The following is a 12,786-nucleotide window of genomic DNA, read 5'->3' as shown; positions in this document are numbered from 1 at the left end:
ATGAATATTCTTTCCCACCTTCCAGTAGAATATAAATTCCTTGAAAGTTACTCCTGTTTTGTTCCTGCCTTTTATATCCTTATCCTCTGAAATGCATGAGACTTTTCACAAAGAAAAACTAGGTATCCCCACAGGTCAATAGATTAAAGTAGATGGCCTAGGGCTCCCCAGTCAGGGAGCAATTCAGGAAAAACAATTCAAATGCAATCTAGGTGTGTCATCCTGGGCAAATCAACTAACCTATATTTGACCATGTTTCTTCATCTGCAAAATAGGGCTAATAATGTCACTTACCTGCCATGGATGTTATGAAATTAAACAAAATGATGCATGTAAATGCTTTGCAAATGTGAGTGTTGTGAAAATGTAATTATTATTAATAATTGAATAATTCCACAATTACAAGTGGCCAATGTAAGAATTATTACTTGCATTTGTATAGTATTTTAAGGTTTACACAATGCTTTATCATATTTGATTCTCCTAATAGCACTGAGAGGTAGAGGTTCTTTTTATCCCGCTATTACAAGAAAATTGAAGTTGAAAGAGTTTAAATGACTTATCCAAGTTAGTATGTTTTTGAATCAAGAATTAAATTTAGATCTTCCTAAGTCTAAATCTATTGTTCCATGTCCTATGCCTATAGTTGCCTCTATATGCCTTTTGGGAGATCCCAATTTATTCCAATTAAAAGCATTTATGAGAAGTAGCCTAAACTCATTAGCTCTCATTAATCACAAGAAATGATAATAACACTCATACAGGAGAACCAGATGGGTTACAATACTCTTGTTCTCAGTTTGAAGATGAGCAGCTGTCTAAATACTGAAGCTATTCCTCAAAAAGGCAATGTTTCTCTCACAACAGAATTAGCGATTCTGAGCTCAGAATTGAATAAGATCACAATGATTTGAGTTGCCTTTGAGAAACTAGGCTGGCCTTGTAAAAGCCTCAAACTTGTCTCTCAAGTAAAGCACACCTTTTAACTACCATTTTCTTCTCATGCTATTCTATGGATTTAAATCATGGAATGGCTCCATATCTAAAAACACTTAATGGAGATGAGCAATATTTGATAAAGAGCAAGTGCTTAAATAATGCTAGTTGGGTCATATGGAATCAAATAATTTAGGCTGCAGGATGCTGTATAACTAGTGAAGAGTTGCTCAAAAATTAATATAAAAGATATTGTCAATGAGATGTCAGCAATTCAACAAGTATTTAATTTAGTCCTTGCTTACTTATATGTCAGACATTGTACTGAAGACCAAAATTACAAAGAAAGGCAAAAGATCATCCCTCCCTCAAGGATTCATAGTTTAATTGAAAAGAGAAAATGTACAAAAATGTGTCCAAACTATACACAGGAAAAATCAGGAACAGTCAAAAAGAGAAACGTTTACAAAATTAGGGTGATATACAAACAGAATAGGAGGGTAGAGATGTTTGTCCTGCATTCAACAAAAAGGAAATATAGCTTATGGATCACTCAATGTTAAATTTGTGGCAACTCAACATTGAGACAACTGAAGGAAAAATCTTCCATATCATGCTTAGATTTTATAAGCATTTTTGAAGATTTTATAGGGACCATAATAAATAATGTCAAAGGGTAAGAGTGGATGAGCTAACCTCACCTTGATGAAATTACAGAGCCATAAGTCACATATAAACCTTATGTTAAACAGCAATCCACACACACACACACACACATACACACACACACACACACACACACACACACAGAGTTTTTTCCAAATACTGGTGTTCAGAAATTCTCATTTCTTTGAAAAGTCAAAATTGAAGCTCACGGAATTATATCAAAGTATCAAATGTTTCAAGTTGGATGGGACCTCAGAAACCATCAAATATAATTATTTAATTCTGGAGAGAGGAAATGTATCGCTCCAAAATGTGAAGAGAATAGAGGCATTATTGCTGTTGTTGTTGATTCAATTATTTTCTATTGTAGATGCCTCTTCACGACTGCATTTCGGGTTTTCTTGGCAAAGACACTATGGAAATTCTACATTTCCTTTTCCACCTCATTTTATAGATGAGGAAACTATGGCAAATGGGATTAAGTGATTTGCCCAGTTTTACACAGCTAGTAAGTGTCTGGTGCCAGATTTGAATTCAAAAAGATGAATCTTCCTGACTTCAGGCCTAATGCTATCCATTGAGTCACTTAGCTGCATAGTACCAAGAACCTTATTCTGGAAGAAAAACTAAATATACTGTCACAACTAAATCATCACTAATTGTATTTCTCCTCAACGAAAGTTTTGTCCTGATGCTATACCGAGATGTGTGGATAAAAGGGAATTCTCAAATATTCTGTCAGTGGACAACAAGTATGTCAGTTTCTGTCAAATGTGGTAAAATCCTCAACTACAGAGTATATGTCTGCTATATGAAGACAGTTCTAGCTAAGCTTAATGCTAAAGATCAAGATATTGAAAATTTCCTTGCACTTTGCTCCAGTCAGGGAGCATGTGAAGTATTGTATTTAGTGCTTTTGAAAAATAATTTATATTTTATTCAAATAGCATTCCTTTTCTCTCTCCCTTCTAAATTAAAAAGTACAGGAAATTTTTTTATAACTTATATAGTTAAGAAAATCATATTCTACATTGATCAAATCCAAAATGATGTCTCATTCTGGAATCCATCACCTCTCTATCAAGAAACAAGATAACATAAACCATCATCAAAACTAAATTCATAGTTGGTAATTACATTTATTTATAAAAAATTATAAATTTTTCAAATGTATTATTACAATATTGTGTATATATGATTTTCCTGATTCTGCTGACTTTTTTCCATATGAATTCATAAGTTCCCAAGTTTCTTTGAACTCATCCCTCCCATATTTTCTCATAAGACAGAAATAACTTATTATATTAATATATCATAATGTGTACAGCCATTTCTCAATTGATAGCCATTTCCTTAGTTTCTAGTTCTTGGTCACTACAAAAAAGCTGGTATAAATTAAAAAGCTTTTGTACAAACAAAACCAATGCAGTCAAGCTTAGAAGGGAAGCAGAAAAATGGGGGGGGGGGGGAAGCTTATATCCAAAGATTCTGATAAAGATATCATTTCTAAAATATATAAAGAATTGATTCAAGTTTATGAAAAAATAAGCCATTCCCCAACTGATAAATGGTCAAAGGGTAGGAACAGAAAATTTTCAGATGAAGAAATTAAAGCCATTTCTAGTCATGAAAAAAATGTTCTAAATCACTATTGATTAAAGAAATACAAAATAAGACAACTCTGAGGTATCACTTCAAATTTCTCAGATTGACTAAGATGACAGGAAAAGACCATGATAAATGTTGGAGGGGATTTAGGATAACTGGGTTACTTAGAGATTGTTGGTAGGGTTATAAACTGATCCAACTGTTCTGAAGAGCAAATTGGAACTATACCCAAAGGACTATCAAACTAGGCACACCCTTTGATCCAGTAGTGTCTTAATTGGATTCATATTCCAAAAAAATCATTAAAAAAGAAAAGGACACATATATGCAAAAATGTTTGTGGCAGGGCTTTTTGTAGTAGGAAGTAATTGGAAACTAAGCGGATACCCATCAGTTGGGGAATGGCTGAATAAGTTAGGCTATATGAATGTAATGGGATATTATAATTCTATAAGAAACAATCAGCAGGATGATTTCAAAAAGGCCTGGAGAGACTTATATGAACTAATGCTGAGTGAAGTAAGTATAATCAAAAGAACATTTTACATAGCAACAACAAGATTATGTGATGATCAACTGTGATGCACTTGATTCTTTTCAATAATGAGACAAATCAGGCAAATTCCAAAAGACTTATGATAGAAAGAGTCATCTGCATTTAGAGACAGAAGAATGGGGATTGAATGTGGATCACAACATTGTATTTTTACTTTTTGTTGCTGTTGTTGTTTGCTTCTTTGGTTTTTTCTCTTTTTGATTTCTCTTTTTACCTTTTTGATTTGATTTTCTTGTGCAGCATGATAAATATGCAAATATATTTAAAAGAATTACACATATTTTACCTATGTTGGATTGCTTGCTGTCGGAAAGGAGTTGAGGAGGGAGAGATAAAAATATGGAACACAAAGTTTTGCAAGGGTGAATGTTGAAAACATTCTTTGCATGTATTTTGGAAAAGTAAAAAAATTATTAAAAATAAAAAAATACATATTTTAAAAGCTGGTATAAATGTTTTTGTACACATGGGTCCTTGTCCATTTTCTTCGTTGTCGTTGGAGTATCATGTTAATTATGAGTGTCACATCTGAGGAAAAAAGTAGATAAACAAACAGAAAGGAGCAAGCAGGATAGTGTTGGGACTAGAGACCAAGGAATATAAAGACCATTTGATAGAAAAGAGAATAGTCAAACTTTAGAGAATGGAAAACATAAGGGAAGAGAATGAATCCATTAATGCATTTGAAGAGCTATGGCATGGAAACCAGATTAGATTTGTCCTGATTGACCCCTAAGGGCAGATGCAGGAATAATGCTTAATGAAGAATTGCAAAGAAAAATTGGGTTTGATGCAAGGAAACACATCCTAATAATTAGATCTATCCCAAAGTTGTGTTGAGGTACAAGTCCCTGCCTCAATCACTGGTGGTCTTCAAGAAAATACCAGATGATGACTTATTGAGGGTGATATAGAAGGGATTCTTTCTTGAGTTACAGATCTGATCAAATGCCTTTACATTGGCTATTTTTGATTCAGTGTGTTCCCATTTGGACACAGGTGAACCTGATTTATTTTTCATACACAACAACTTTCAAAAACCATCTGGTAAGGTGAAGACGGGTTACATACTGCATTAATTGAAGGACTAGACAAACTGACCAAATTAGATTTTCATCAGTTTTCAGTTGTGCACCTCTTTAATACCCCATTCTAAGTTTTTTTTTTTTCCCCCAAGGATACTATAATAGTTTGCCATTTATTTTTCCAGTTCATTTTTACAGATGGAGAACTGAGGCAATCAATATCAAACAGCTTGCCCAGGAACATATAGCTGGTAAGTGTCTGAGAAAGATGAGTTTTCCAGACTCCAGGACCAGCCCTCTATCCATTAGACTATCTAGCATCCCCGTAGCAAATCACAGATCCTGAAAAAATTGTTTCAACTAAGTATAGGTTTAAAAAAAAGTTAAGACCTTGAAAGTTAGTATAGCATTGTTTTTAGTGAGTTGGAGTTTCAATTCAAAAGACTTAGAATCAAGCCACAGCTATTGTTGTGACAACATGCAAGGCATTTAATATCTCAAGGACGCTGATGACATTCTAATACAGGGGGTCTTAACATTTTGGGTATGGGAGTGTGTCATGTACTTCTTTCACAGTCTGGTGAAGTCTACGAATCCCTTCTCAGAATATTGCTTTTAACTGCATAAAATAAATCATACAGAATTGCAAAGGGAATCAATTATATCATAATACAGTGTTTGTTTGTGTCTATGTGTGGGGGAGAAAGAAACAGAGACAGAGAATTCATATACCTCAGGTTAAGAATTTCTGCCATTACACTAGATAAGTTGCGCAAAGGTGATAATTTTCATAGGTAGGAGTGAATTTTCATGCTTTCCAATCCTCAACATGGATAAAATCAGAGACAGGAACCAAAAGCAAAAAGTTGAAGCACCTGTATGTTTTTTTCTGCTCATAATTCATTCTCACAGCATCATAAGTCCTCTTTCTAATCATTGCCAACTATTAGTCTGTGACCTTGTATGAACTGCTTTCCTTCTCTGGGCATCAATTCCTCATCTGCAAAATGGAGAATTTGGACAAGATAATGTCTAAGGACACTTTCCATCCTATACCATATATCTCATCATCCTTTAATTTCAACAAAACCAAATTAATGCAGTTATATAATGTGTTCATAGGTCATGTGTCTGATTAATTTTTAATCACATAAAACATTTACTTTTCTCATCAGTGGAAATGTAAAACCAAACAAATGCTTTTTAGCCAATTTTGTCTAATTGTATTGGTATCCATCACTAAGGTGGTGGAGAAAAGAAAAACAGGAGAAAAAAGAAAATTGCATAATTTTATTATATATTTCGAAATAATATTTATATTTTATATGTATTATATATAGCAAGTTGTACACAATAGATTTGCAGTATCATGTACACAAAATCATTTTATTATATTATTTCATAGTAGTGTTTGCTTTATTCCATAAATTTAAAAAAAATAAAAATTTTAAAAATTCATTTTGTTCATATAAGTGCTGAATTGCCACCTACTAAAGCAGTTTGCCATCATCCTGGGATTTAACACGTTTCTGGGAAATTTATTTATGGAGACAGGATCACTAAAAGAGGTCTTAATTGATTTCTTGAAAGATCCTCATCACCAAAGAATGAGGATGAAGCTGTCGCTTTTATGGAAAGGTGGTAATACATTCCTAAGGGAGGGCTGTCAGTGGCTGGGACATTGAATGAAGACGTTCTGGCCAGTTTTCAACTCTGTCTGTCCCCCTTTGTTCATGGGGAACATAGAGTTCTAGCAAATCTTTAACACTGACACAAAGTAACACATGCGAGCTTTGAATTAGTGAGCACAAAGCATCTCAATGGAAATTAGTTCTCTATTTTTAACTTGGAATCCCCAAAGGAGAGGCATGTGAGTTTTGTAAATTCAGGAAGAGATGGGGAGTCTGAGGGAGCAGAGAGATACTCTACCAGTTGGTTGTAAGGGATGTGTGACTTTGGGACCACAGCAGTTCCCAGCAGGGTGACATTGTCAGGGACCTAATCAAAATATGCAGCACTAATCTCTTCTGCTAATATCAAAGAAGGAACAGGAAGATCAAGGAAACATGATATTTATGAAATTGTCCAGATATCTTGACACTTAGACAGGCTCTACTCTGTGCATACATATGAGTTCAATTCAATTGGATTCAGCACTTGTTTCTTAAGTATTAACTATATTGAAGACATGTTCTAACAAAGAAAAATGAAAATGAAAATATTGGATCTCCTTGAGACTTTCAAGGGAGGGAGGGAGGGAAGGAGGAAGGGAAGAAAGGAGGGAGAGAGGGAAGGAGGGAGAGGGAGAGGGAGAAGGAGAGGGAGAGGGAGAAGGAGAAGGAGAGGGAGGGGGGAGAGAGAGAGAGAAGAGAGAGAGAGAGAGAGAGAGAGAGAGAGAGAGAGAGGAAGAATAAGAAGAAAAAGAAGAAGAAGAAGAAGAAGAAGAAGAAGAAGAAGAAGAAGAAGAAGAAGAAGAAGAAGAAGAAGAAGAAGAAGAAAGAGAGAGAGAGAGATTTTATCATTTCTTCCAAAGAGCTTTCTCTACCAATATACCTGAAGTAGATTGCTGTAAAAATTCATTTGGAACACATAGAGGTTAAGTAACTTGTCCAGAATGATATAATCATTGTATATATCAGAGACAGAATTTGAACTCAAGTCCTTCTGACTTTAAGGCCGGCTCTTTTTCAAATAAATCCCTGTGCTTCTTATACACACACATACACATATGTGTTTATATACGTATAACACACAAAACAGTACAAAGTGAATGTGGGGGGGGGGAATACAGAAACAGAAGAGAGACAGAGAGACAGAAAGACAGTAGAGAGACAGAAACAGAGAGAGACAGAGAAAAAGGGGGAGAGACAGAGAGCAAGAGAGAGAGAGTGAAGGAGTGAGAGAGGAGTAGTAGGAATTCAAAAAAAAAGGAAGAATTGCATTTCATAGGCAGCGTTCTGATCGAACACAACATTTCTAGTATGGGAAATATCTAGCAGGGCTATTTAAATACACTAGAGTGTGTGGAGGTGGGGTGGACAAGAAGTAATAAGAAGCAAGCTAGGAAAGACAAATGGAAGACAATCTTCCCAATCAACTTCTCCCGATATTTTGTGGTCTTTCCATATAAAGAGCAGAAAGTCTCTTAGTTCTTTATCAACCACTACTGTTTTTTCCTTCCCAAACCACTATTTATATATATGTATACATTCATACATGCATATGGAAATGCAGATAATAATAATTATTAATATTAACATTGACATAGTGCTTATTGTATTCTGGACACTGTGCTGAGTTTTACAATTATTCTCTTATTTGATCATCACAAGAACACTAGGATATAGGTGCTATCATTTTTCCCATTTTACTAATGAAGGAATTGAGCTAAATACATGTTAAGAGGCTCATGAAGGATCACTCTTCGTAAGTGTTTGATTTCAGATTTGGATTTGAACTTAAAACTTTCTGACTCCAGTCAGTATTCTATCTACTTCACTACCATAATACATGTCTGTTGATTTACATTTTAATGTATGTGTTTTATATAAATACTTCGTTTCCTCAGTTAGAATGTAAATTCCTTGCAATTAAGAATTATTCCATTCTTTTAATTTCTATCCACAGAACCTAGCCCAGTTCCTGACAAATAACAGATGTTTAATAAATACTAGTTGATTTATTCATTGTTGATGGATTAAATATCCCCTTTCTCTGTCAATGCATTGGCGTAGCACTTCTTACTTAGAACTGATCTATCTTAAACTACATGTTACCAAGGAAATAGGTAGATACAGAAAAATCCAGTATAATGAATCAATAATTTTTTTTAAAGCAATTTACTTGTATTAACTTTATTAACTTCTTTTCTTTTTTGTGGGGATGGGGGAAACAGCAATTGGAGTTGCAACTTGCCCAGAATTACACAGCTAGTAAGTTTCTAGACTTCTTCTGACACCAGGACTGGTGCTGTATCTACTGTACCACCCAGAAGCCCTCACATGTTTTAATTTCAAATTAAATTGATAAGTATTCATTAAGCATTTTCTATTTGCTAGATGTTGTTTCAAATTCTGATAATATTTGGACAAGGATGAATTATTCTCAGAGCTCCCATTCTGCATCTAGAGGGGGAGGAAATGGGAGAGAGGAGCATGTCTTCATATTCAGAACTATGGAATGAGGACTGAGCTTAGTATTTTGCAGATATTTTGCACATTCTTGATACCTGATCTCATGAAAATAGTTACTGCTGGCATCTATGCCAATCAGGACCTCCATATCCTCTCATCCTTTGAAATTCCAGTCCAATCTTATCATAAAGTCTTCATATAGAATCTATCTCATAGGCTTGAGGATGTTCTATACATTTATGGTCTCCCAAACTTCACTAAGACTGTCTGCAATTTTACCCTTTGTTCACACAACATGACCTTTTTTTCTGATCAAACATATACTTACTGATGCTTTTTGTCACTCTTTCTTTTGAAATTATTAGGAGTGATTTGCTCTGCCCTACTCTCAATTAACTATACTATCAATAAATATTTATTAGCCACCTTTAATGCTATGGCTATACCAACTATAGGGATACAAAGAAAGGCAAAATAAGGCAACCCCAACCCTGTAGGATTTTTCATCCTAATGGGAAAGACAACAAAATTATAAATAAACATCAAAAAATAAAGTCTATATAATTTTTTTTTTAAGAAAGAGAGGCACTAGAGTGGGGAGCTTGGGGAAAGTCTCCCTGAAAAATAAAAACTAGAGTTTTAGCTGTCTTGAAGGAAATCATAAAAACTAAGGTGAAAGTAAAGAAGAAGAGAATCCAGAGCAAAGACACAGAATGGGAGGTGGATTGTCATGTATGACAAATGACAAGAAGGCCATGGCTATGCTATAGAGTATGTAAAGGGGAGTAATGTACAAAAAAACCTGGAAGGATGGGAAGGTGCCATGTTGTGAAGAGCTTCATATGCTAAACAAAAAATTTATATTTGATCCTAGAATAACTTTTGCTGTTGTTCAGGTATTTCAGTTGCATGTGATTTAACTGTGATCCCATTTTAAGGTTTTATTGATAAAGATATTAGGGTGGCTCATGATTTCCTTCTTTAACTCATTTTATTAATGAGGAACTGAGATAAAAAGGGTTTAGTGAGTAGGTTCCTACCACTAGATGTAAACTCATGAAGATTCATCTTCCTGATGCCATACCCAGTATACTCTCCATGCTACTTGGAAAATCACAAGATTTTGCCAAGTACAGAGTACTACAATGGTCATACCTGAGCTTTAGGATGATGATTTTGGTAGTTCTTTATCTGGAAGGTAAAGGGGATAGAATCATGGTCCTGAAGTCCTTCCAAATTTAAGTATAAGATGGTAATATAATAAGCTCCTAAATAGTAAGGAAAATATCACTTCCTCTATTTTTCCTCCTCCTAATCCTCTTTTAAATATCCCATGATAAGTAATAAACTATTCAATTCCCAGTGGTAGTACAATCGATATTATTGATGAGGATGAGATGGAACATGATATGGGAGGGGAAAAAAACAAACACAACAGTAGCTTTTAAGTCAGAGGGCCTTTGTTGGAAACCTGATTCTCTTATTAGCAAGTTTGTGACTTTGATCAAGTTCTTAGCTTTTTAGACCTCAGTTTCTCCAACTGTAAAATGAAGGAAATGGACTAGTTGATTTCTGGACTGCTTGTGAATTCTAAATGTTATGTTAATTACTACATTTGAGTAGAAGGACTATGGGTGATCAATAAGAGCTATATTTTTTCTACATCTAGAATCAAGATGAATTGAATTTCCTAGAGAAAAAAAAAGAGATGAATTATATATCCCTAGATTAATTTCTTATGTATCTTGCATTTTAGCTATTTGCTGAAAACTTGATTATGATAATAGAGTAATTCAAATGAATGGAAAATTGGTCAGTGATGCACATAATGAAATGGCTACCAGTATATTTAAGGGTTTATATGTCATTTATATAGGATGTCCAAAAACTTATAGTGTAATTTTAAGCTTTAATAGCTTGGCATATTTGTTTCCTGTAGAGCATATTTTTCTCTAACAGAGACAAATGAAAGCTAGTAGATTGAGCATTGGATCTGAAGACAGAAAGACTTGAGATCAAATTCAGCCTCAGACATTTATTAGCTTGTGACTCTGGGCAAGTCATTTAACTTGTTTGCCTTCGTGTCCACATCTACAAAATGAGCAAGAGGAGGAAATGACAAAATAACTTTGCCAAGAAAATCCCAAATGTGGTCAGAAGGATCAGAGAGGACTAACGAAAAAAGAACAACAATAAGAGATAACATTCCATAATGGAATTAGAATGTTCTGTGTTCAAGTTTGACCTGTAACAGGACCAGCCTCATGACCTTAAACAAAGCACTTAACCTCTCAATGCCATGGCTGCTCTCTGAAATCAATCTAAATTGCAAAAGAAGTGGCCGACCTGTACTAGTGGAGAGCATTTCCATGTGTTTATTTCACCACATGAATGAAATCACAAGTCTGGACCAATAAAATAAATATCTCATTTTAGAAGATGAGAAATAAACATTGTAAAAAAGAAGCAAATATATAAAGCAGGTATTGAGGACGAGTTAGAAATGAGAAGAAACTGTAGTCTCCTTTATAATTCATCTGCTGAACTCCAAAATGGTTTCTAGGCATTGGATTTCAAAGAAAAATAGCCTCATTTTTCTTCATTGTTTTCAATAAGGCTTTGGTGAGTAGTCACTTTGAAGTTTTACTTTCACTTAAGATGTTAAACTGAGATTAACTAAATAGCTTGCAATTTAGCATTTGAAAAAGAGTGAAATTTCAGAAGTCAAATTGGCCGTCCTATGCTGGTGAGCACAGCAGTTGAAGAGGGCAAGTCAAGCATGGTCAAAAACTTAATGGACTTCAATGGCACTCACTGTTAGTACTGTGTCATCTTTCCTCTCCCCTGTGCCCATTTCTCTATGTCTCTATTGTTTTACAAGGCTTATATTACACCTCCACTGCTACTTCCATTCTTCCATATTAGTCTTCTTTAGACTCTTGCTCAATTCATCATCTTTATTCTTTTTAGAAGTTTCAATTCCTCTTTTATAGACTCCTTTCCTCTACCTACAATCACGATCAAGTCTTTTCTATCCATCATAATAAAGGTTTAAAAACTACTTTAACTTAGAACCTGCTTGCCATCGTAACTGTGTTCTCCACATGTTTCTTTTGCCTCATTGGAACATTCTTTTAAATTTATGGCTTCTCATCCATTGTTCAACCTTTAACAATCTGGTTTACTCCTCAAATACTGTAATAAAATTGCTCTTTCTAAAACCTCTGACTAACTGGATCCAATAGTCTTTATTGAGTCTCATCTTTATGGTTTGTTTGTTTGTTTTAATGTAATGGACCTCATTAACTATCACCACTTAGCTTCTTGAAATTCTCTTTCCTTCCTCCACATTGTCCTCTTTTGGATCTCCCTTTATCTTTTCTCATGTTTCTTCTCTGTCACATATTAGTAAGGTTTATCTCATTTTTTCTTGTCTTCTTTCCTATGCTCTGCCCCGCATCTCTCTCCTCTTTCTGTCTCTTCCTTCTCACTCTTCACTCTTCTCTACCATCCTATATCTTTATGTCTTTGTTTTCTATCTCTATTTTCTCTCTCTCTCTGAAACTGTTTCTATGTCTTTATGTGTCTGTCTCTCTGTCTCAATTATTTTTATTCTGTATTTCCCTATCTATTGATGTGATCCCATTAAGCCTCAGTTGTAGTCATCACTTCAGTGAACATGCTTTGGGAATCTATATCTCTAGCCCTGACCTTTCTTCTTATTTCCAAATCTACCTTCCTAGCATTCCTCTTGAAGGTGTTCCTTCTGTATGTTCCTCAAGAAACTCAGACTCAACATGTGCAAAGCCAGGCTTAACATGTTTCTCTTAAAATCTGCTCAAAATTTTGATGTTGCTTTTGA

General features: G+C 34.6%; 1 protein-coding gene across 2 annotated transcripts in view; it reads right to left on the bottom strand.

Annotated features, from left to right (window-relative positions):
* CTNNA3 (catenin alpha 3) overlaps positions 1 to 12,786 on the bottom strand; it is a 1,962,241-nt gene that overhangs the window by 740,561 nt on the left and 1,208,894 nt on the right. The gene's annotated exons all lie outside the window — the stretch shown is intronic.

The sequence above is a fragment of the Antechinus flavipes genome, chromosome 2 (genome assembly GCF_016432865.1).
Source record: "Antechinus flavipes isolate AdamAnt ecotype Samford, QLD, Australia chromosome 2, AdamAnt_v2, whole genome shotgun sequence".
NCBI lineage: Eukaryota > Metazoa > Chordata > Mammalia > Dasyuromorphia > Dasyuridae > Antechinus > Antechinus flavipes.
Note: the sequence above shows the minus strand (reverse complement) of the source record. Positions and strands in the feature narration are given on the sequence as shown.